The sequence below is a fragment of the Bos taurus genome, chromosome 13 (genome assembly GCF_002263795.3).
Source record: "Bos taurus isolate L1 Dominette 01449 registration number 42190680 breed Hereford chromosome 13, ARS-UCD2.0, whole genome shotgun sequence".
NCBI classification, from domain to species: Eukaryota; Metazoa; Chordata; class Mammalia; order Artiodactyla; family Bovidae; genus Bos; species Bos taurus.
In genome coordinates this window covers 1,951,442-1,959,669 of record NC_037340.1, presented here as the reverse complement: position 1 = coordinate 1,959,669, position 8,228 = coordinate 1,951,442, and the positions used below count along the sequence as shown (strand labels likewise).

At 41.8% G+C, this 8,228-nt stretch overlaps 1 long non-coding RNA gene across 1 annotated transcript; it reads right to left on the bottom strand.

Moving 5' to 3' along the window:
* Positions 1 to 292: 292 nt before the first annotated feature.
* Positions 293 to 7,670, bottom strand: LOC112449370 (uncharacterized). The gene is made up of 3 exons (XR_003037947.2): positions 7,286 to 7,670; positions 5,289 to 6,358; positions 293 to 1,535 (listed from the first exon to the last, which is right to left on the bottom strand). It is a non-coding gene; the product is annotated as an uncharacterized lncRNA (long non-coding RNA).
* Between the last annotated feature and the right edge of the window lie 558 nt (positions 7,671 to 8,228).

Here is an 8,228-nt window from a genome sequence, read left to right as displayed (position 1 = left end):
CCAGCATCAGAGTCTTTTCCAATGAGTCAACTCTTCGCATGAGGTCTTTAAGGGAAATGATAAACTGGCATTGTACACAAAGTTCACCAAAGATGTCTGCATGCACAAGGTGAGTGGTGGGTCACTGTGACTTCTTACAGGATTCCGAAAGGAATGCTGTCTTCTAAGGAGTTAAGTGGTTGGCTCTGGTAAAAGAAAAAAGTGATCTTTATGGTTGAGCAGGTAGTTCTGTCATGGGGGAGGTCTGGTTTAATGCATAACAGATGCATATAGTGTACATTAGAGGGGAGGAAAGAGGTCCAAGTGGGCAGAGGGGAAAAAATTATGTTTAAATTTATCTTGTCTTGCTTTAAAATATGACTTTTATTTATTGAGTACATTTCAGTAAGAGGGGCGAGTGTTAATAAAGATACAGTCATTAAACAACTATATGGCTGGGGCAAAAACTGTAAAGTATGGAAGAGAAAATGCTGGAAAGTTAGTGAGAGAATCAATACAGGGTGTATCAGGAGTTTGGCCTTTTTACTCCCAAATAATGTGGAGCCACTCAGACTCTCAGTGGCAGAATAATGTCGTTAAGAAAGAAAAACATAGTTTTGCATTTGAAAGGGAGAGGATTCCATTATCTAAAGATTTAGTTTACCCAGTGATGCAGAATGGATGAAGCACTTTTCAGTTCAGTTCAGTTCAGTTGCTCAGTCGTGTCCGACTCTTTGCAACCCCATGAATTGCAGCATGCCAGGCCTCCCTGTCCATTACCAACTCCCGGAGTTCACTCAAACTCATGTCCATCGAGTTGGTGATGTCATCCAGCCGTCTCATCCTCTGTCGTCCCCTTCTCCTCCTGCCCCCAATCCCTCCCAGCATCAGGGTCTTTTCCATTGAGTCAACTTTTTGCATGAGGTGGCCAAAGTATTGGAGTTTCAGCTTCAGCATCAGTCCTTCCAGTGAACACCCAGGACTGACCTCCTTTAGGATGGACTGGTTGGATCTCCTTGCAGTCCAAGGGACTCTCAAAAGTCTTCTCCAACACCACAGTTCAAAACCATCAAGTTTTCGGTACTCAGCTTTCTTCACAGTCCAACTCTCATATCCATACATGACCACTGGAAAAACCACAGCCTTGATTAGATGGACCTTTGTTGGCAAAGTAATATCTCTGCTTTTGAATATGCTATCTAGGTTGGTCATAACTTTTCTTCCGAGGAGTAAGCGTCTTTTAGTGTCATGGTTGCAATCACCATCTGCAGTGATTTTGGAGTCCCCCAAAATAAAGTCTGAGACTGTTTCCACTGTTTCCCCATCTATTTCCCATGAAGTGATGGGACCAGGTGCCATGATCTTCGTTTTCTGAATGTTGAGCTTTAAGCCAGCTTTTTCACTCTCCTCTTTCACTTTCAAGAGGCTTTTTAGATCTTCTTCACTTTCTGCCATAAGGGTGGTATCATCTGCATATCTGAGGTTATTGATATTTCTCCCTGCAGTCTTGATTCCAGCTTGTGCTTCTTCCAGCCCAGTGTTTCTCATAATGTGCTCTGCATATAAATAAACAGTGTGACAATATACAGCCTTGATGTACTCCTTTTCCTATTTGGAACCAGTCTGTTGTTCTATGTACAGTTCTAACTGTTGCTTCCTGACCTGCATATAGGTTTCTCAAGAGGCAGGTCAGGTGGTCTGGTATTCCCATCTCTTTCAGAATTTTCCACAGTTTATTTTTATATACAGTTAAATCATGAATAATACCCAAGGGTAACTCTGAAGTCATGCTCAGAAACTTCTACGGTAACAGGATCTAGTCAGACCAGTATTGGGGTGCCTAGGACTTTATTTTGAGTATTCTTTGCAGAAAATGAAATGAGTCATGTCACAATTTCCGGGTACCTTTCAGTGTTACATAAAGGTAACTACATCTCTCTTCAAAACACTTTTCAATTTTGTTCTGCTGGTATTTTTGCAAACTAAAATTCGCTTTCTCACTTACCCTTCACACTTTTGTGCTTCTACCCGTGATTTTTTTTATTTGTAATAATACTGAATAAGAAAATGAAATCGCAATTTAATATTCTTATAAACCACAAAGGAATTCAGCCCATGAAACACACTTACAGGTCATGATTTTCTTTCACTTTCGTGAATTTTCCTTATTTCTTTTTAATGAGTTGTGTAGATTGACACAACATCACACAGCGTGTTGCTCTGCCTAGTACCTCACTGGGCTGAAATACAAGATGCCCAAAATGTCCTTCAGGATGGAGAAATACACAGGATGCATTAAAATATATAATTCTAAGAGCATTATTCAGTAGCTGCACTGCTTGGTGCTTTATGCTTAAGTTATCAAGCAGTACAAAAGCTAGATGATGTCTTAGTGGCTTTAAGAGGTTAAGGGATCTCCTTAAACCCCAGTGTCAAAGGGAATAACATTAATTTATAATGGTCATGTTAATCTCAGGTAGCCTGTAGCCAGGTTAAATGAATGCCTACTCTGCATGGGTGGGAGAGCCTGTACTTTCTCACCTATGGGGGTTTCTGAGAGAGATTTCAGCTCCGATGACTAGCTCGGTCACAATGTGTCTTAGTTTTCACCAGTACAAGTATTTTGCAACAAAAAACAAAGACGCAGTTGCTTTTGATAGCCTTTGCTAAAACTTCAAAAAACATTCTTTAAAGATTCACAAAATGCTCTCAGTAGTTTTACTATTAATGTGGTCTTTTGTTGATTGCAAAATAGAACACCCACTTTTACAACTGAAACAAATTAAAAACACATTATTGGAATTTTTTTAGTGGTGTGTCTTTTCGACCCCATGGACTATAGCCCGCCTGTCTCCTCTGTCCATGGAATTCTTCAGGCAAGAATGCTGGAGTATGTTGCCATTTCCTCCTCCAAGGGATCTTCCTGATCCAGGAATGGAACCTGCATCTCCTGCATTGGCTGGCAGTTCCTTTACCACTGAGCCACTGGTATTGTCTTTAAAGTTTTACTCTGTTTTTATATATAACCCATTGACAAGCACTCAAAAAACTGTCTCCTGATAGAAGAGCACGTAAAGCCACCTCTTCTGTATCCTGTCATAGATGAAACATGGCTCCTGCCATGAGGGACATGCCATATGTCCATTTTACAGGACTGCCTGTAAAATGACTGTAAAAGCACCCACCGTCCTAAAGCTTTCATCCCAGGGTATCAGTGCATTCCAATCCCAAAGAAGGACAGTGCCAAAGAATGTTCAAACTACTGTACAATTGTGCTCATTTCACACACTACCAAGGTAATGGTCAAAATCTTTCAAGCTAGGCTTCAGCAGTACGTGAACCAAGAACTTCCAGATGTGCAAGCTGGATATGGAAAAGGCAATGGAACCAGAGAGTAAATTGCCAACATTTGTTAGATCATAGAGAAAGCAAGAGAATTCCAGAAAAATATCTACTTCTGCTTCATTGACTACACTAAAGTCTTTGACTGTTTAGATCACAACAAACTGTGGAAAACTCTTAAAGAGATGAGAATACCAGACCACCTTACCTGTCCTCTAAGACACTTGTATGCAGGGCAAGAAGCAACAGTTAGAACCGGACATAGAACAGATTGGTTCAAAATTGGGAAAGGAGTATGTCAAGGCTGTATATTGTCACCCTGCTTATTCAACTTATATGCAGAGTACATTATGTAAAATGCCAGGCTGAATGACTCACAAGCTGGAATCAAGATTGCTGGGAGAAATATCAACAACCTCAGATGTGAAAATGATACCACTTTAATGGCAGAAAGTGAAGAAGAACTAAAGAGCCTCTTGATGAAGGTGCAAGAGGAGAGTGAAAAGGCTGGCTTGAAACTCAACATTCAAAAAATGAAGATCATGGCATCTGGTCCCATCACTCCATGGTAAATAGAAGGGGAAAAAGTGGAAATAGTAACAGATTTAATTTCTTGGGTTCCAAAATCACTGCAGATGGTAACTGCAGCCATGAAATTAAAAGACACTTACTCCTTGGAAGGAAAGCTATGACAAACCTAGGCAGCGTATTAAAAAGTAAAGACATTACTTTGCTGACAAAGATCTATATAATCAAAGCTATGGTTTTTCCAGTAGTCATGGAAAGTGAGAGTTGGACCATAAAGAAGGCTGAATGCCAAAGAACTGATGCTTTTGAATTGTGGTACTGAATACTCTTGAAAATCCTTTGGATGGCAAGGAGATCAAACCAATCAATACTAAAAGAAATCAACCCTGAATATTCATTGGGAGGACTGATGCTGAAGTTCCAATACTTAGGCCATCTGAGGGAATGAACCAATTCATTGGAAAAGCCCCTGATGGTGGGAAGGATTGAAGGCATAAAAGAGAAAGAGGCAGCAGAGGATGAGATGGTTAGATAGCATCATTGACTCAATGGACATGAATTTGAGCAAACTCTGGGACATAGTGAAGGACAGGGAAGCCTGGCAAGGTGCATGCAGTCCATGGGGTCGCAAGGAGTTGGACACCACGTAGTGACTCAACAACAGCAATCAACATTTATCTACTCTCTGCAGAGAAATCACTGTTTCCACTTGGTTCACTAAGACGTGAAAGAGGCAGCAAGACAGGGAGAAAAGGTTCTTTTATTTTATCAAAATCATAGGAAGAATTAGGGAAAGAAAGGTTGAGAGAAGGGTGCTCCTGGGTCTTCCTTTTGTTGAGTCACTGCCTTTATTCATCTGTTTTGTCAGTTTTCAACAGCAGTATTGTTTTTGTCTTACAAGAGGAATAAAACTTGAGCTTGAGCCATATAGTAAGAAGCAAACTTTGAACATTGAGAAAAGTCACTTAAAACAGATTCTACTTAGTGATATGAATCTATAACATTACCAAATATCTGAGTAGAGCCACAGGATCAAAACACTGAGGGCACATTCAAGAACCACCATATTGATATTTGTGTGCTCCACAAATGTTAAGAACAACACGAAACAGAAGGCCACTTCTGGCCACTTTTGGCCTTGATCTGAAGCATCACTTGAGTAAGACAAAGCTTTATTATCTATTTTCACAGGGCAGAAGTCTAAAACTTATTGTTCTATGGCTCTGGTTTCACTACCTTAAATGAACGAATTTCGCCATGGACATACATTTTGTTCCAGAAAAATGAACATTTTCATATAATTCTCAAAGTGTTTATAAAGTGCAGGGAGAAAATTCACAGCCGGAAGAATATGACACAGTGAGAATGCCAGTGTGGGCAACAACACTATTATCCAATAAAAAACAACAAAAACAAGCTGTAAGGATGTTAATTGTTACCTTAGGGTAATTTAGGTATCCTCAGATGGCATCTGCAGGCCGTCTTATCAAGCACATATTTCATCTGCGGACTGGCATCCCTAGTCGACAGTTTGGAATTAACGAGGGCTGGAGTGGCTGGGCCTCTATATCTCTCCACTAGGTGCACCTAGCTCATGGTTCAGGAGTCTGTGGCCATTTGGCCCAGGGCTTGCCTTTGCTTGGTTGTAGATTCCCAGGATATTAATAGCTAACATTTACCAGGCACTGTTTTCCAAGCAGTGGGCTAAGTTTATGTGAATTATTCAACTTCATGCTTATTACAGAAATACTTTGAGAAGTCCTGTTTAATGAGAAAATTGATATGACAGAAGACAAGCAGCTTATCTGGGGTCTTGCACTTAGGAAATAGCAGAGTATGTTTTGAAACTTGTGGTCGGTGTCCATAACTGGTGGCCTTAACCACTGGGATACACAGTCACAGACCTGTTATTTTAAATCAAATATGCAGAGTGCAAAGTCAAAATTTTGTTCATTTACAACAATTGGGAAATTACTTCCAAAGACAGCTAAACTAATATTTGCCTGCTTTGCTTGGTACCTACTGCATGCTCTGTTCTGAGATGGTAGCATGTGGTTTACGATTTATACTTCAAAGTTGGCATTTACTGACCACCTATGATGCCAGCCACTCTTCTGATTTTAAATTGCTCTGTATCAAACTGACTCAACTTTCCAGTCATAAAACAACAGCTGCTTATGATCGTTATCTCCCCTGGTTCTGGAGGTTGACTGGGCTCAGCTGGGCTGTTCTGATTGCAGCCTTGCAGAGAGTTGCAGGCTGACGGTGGCTGGGTGGTCAGGCTGCAGACAGGGTGGAATCAACTTGCAAACTCCTTCACTCACACGTGGGGGTCTGGACCAGAAGAATACAGACAGCTGTGGGCTGAGTGCATGGATCTCTCTCTCTCTCCATCTCTCCAACACGGCCGCTTGGGGTGGGCAGACTTCTCAGACGTGGCTCAGGGCTTCAAAGCTGTGTGCCCTGAGAAAGCACGCAGAACCTGACACTTCCACCACATCCTGGTCATCTGTGGGAAGTTATGAGAAGGGTCAGCCCATCCTCAGGGAGGGGGATTAGTCTCCACCTCATGACAGGAAGAGTGACAAAGAGCATAGGATATGTCTTAAAAACACCACGGAACAATTACAAACACTTGCATCATTACCTTAGTTAATTACCAATTATCTGTGCAAAGTAGACATTACCTATTGGGGGAGGAATCATACACTCAGGTAGGAAGTGACAGAACTCAGATTCAAACTCAGGCTGCCCGAATCCACAACACAACCCTATTCTCTCCTAAATGCTTTCATCTACCACACTCTAACACCTTAGTCCAAAAAGATGTGAGGCTTCCAGCAGAATTAAAACAGAAAATTTCAGGATAAAAAAGAGGACTGTCCCGTACAAGTGGAGTAAATCAGTAGTATCAGGTATTCATTCAATTATGAAATATGTTTTAAATGCCTACTGAATCCTAGGTGCTAGGGATATATGGATCGACAGATAGGATTCAAGCAGAGTAAGGAGGCGTAGGTATCAGTATCAGTATTTCCCACATTTTCTGCTCTTATGAATGTTAAGTTTTAGAGGAATTGGCAATTAACAGGCAACCAAGACACAGCAATATGTTATGAGTCATGGTAAGTACTCAGAAGCGATTAAAGGATATGGTGAAATTTGTGTTCTTCATTCCACGTGGTTCTTTAGAATTCACAGCCATATTACCTCACCCACCTTCACACGGATAATAATATAGCGCTGGCCAGGCCAAAAATAGTTGCTCTGGCGACAGCAATGGGCCCAAAAAATGGACACATGACTCAAGAAGTGCTAATTAGAGTGTTTCCTGGATTCACACACGCACAGAGGAAAAAGCAGTTTTCTTTCTACAAGGGTTGCGAAGCGGGGGAAGCTGCACACGGCAGCGGGTGGCCTTGTTGAAGACACTTACCTGGCTGAAGACGAAGTGAGGCCTGCACTGAGAGGGAGGGAAGGCCTTGTGGGGTCAGGGAGAGGAAGGAGAGGGGCGAGGCGAGGAAAGACCTGGTCCCGGCCACCCGAAGACTTCGCCTTCCGCAGAGCTCTCTGCTTACCGTCTCAGCCTTGCGCTGCCTGACGCCTGTGGCCTGCTCTGCAAAACCCACCCAAGTGTGAGGCGGGGACAGGTCTTTCTTGTCTTCCCGGGTACAGACTCTGGGACACATTTGGTGCTCAATGAATATTTATCTGATCAATGAGGGTTGACGGATGAGTGCGTGAATGACTTTGAGAACAAAAAAAAAAAATCACACAGAGGAAACCCTCTTTCCCCTCTATCTAACTAGAAGGACGGTGCCCAGCTAAGTTGAGGAGTCAAGGAAATTTTAGCATTTTCATATTTTTTAAAAAATTTTTAATTAATATTGAGTTTCCTCAAAAAATTAAAATGAGAATGGCCACACGATCTAGCAAAACCACTTCTGGATGTATTTCCCAAGGAATGAAAACAGAATATCAGAGAGATAGCTGCACCCCCATGTTCATTGCAATGCTATTCACAATAGCCAAGACATGGAAACAACCTAAGTGTTCATCAGCAGATGAATGGTTAAAGAAGATGTACACACACACACACACAAGGGAGCATTATTCAGGCATGAGAAAGAAGGAAATTCTGTCATTTGTGACAACACGGGTAGACCCTAAAGGCGTAATGCTAAGTGAAATAAACCAGACAAAGGAGGACGGATAGGGTGTGGGGTCACTTACACAGGAAGTCTGAAAAAAAAGTCAGACTCAGAGAAACAGAGAGTACAAAAGTGGTTGCCAGGGGCTGGAGGGCAGGGAAGTACGGAGAACTCAGTGGAAAAGCACAGACTTGTCATAAACTTTTGGCTGCAAGATGAATAAGGTCT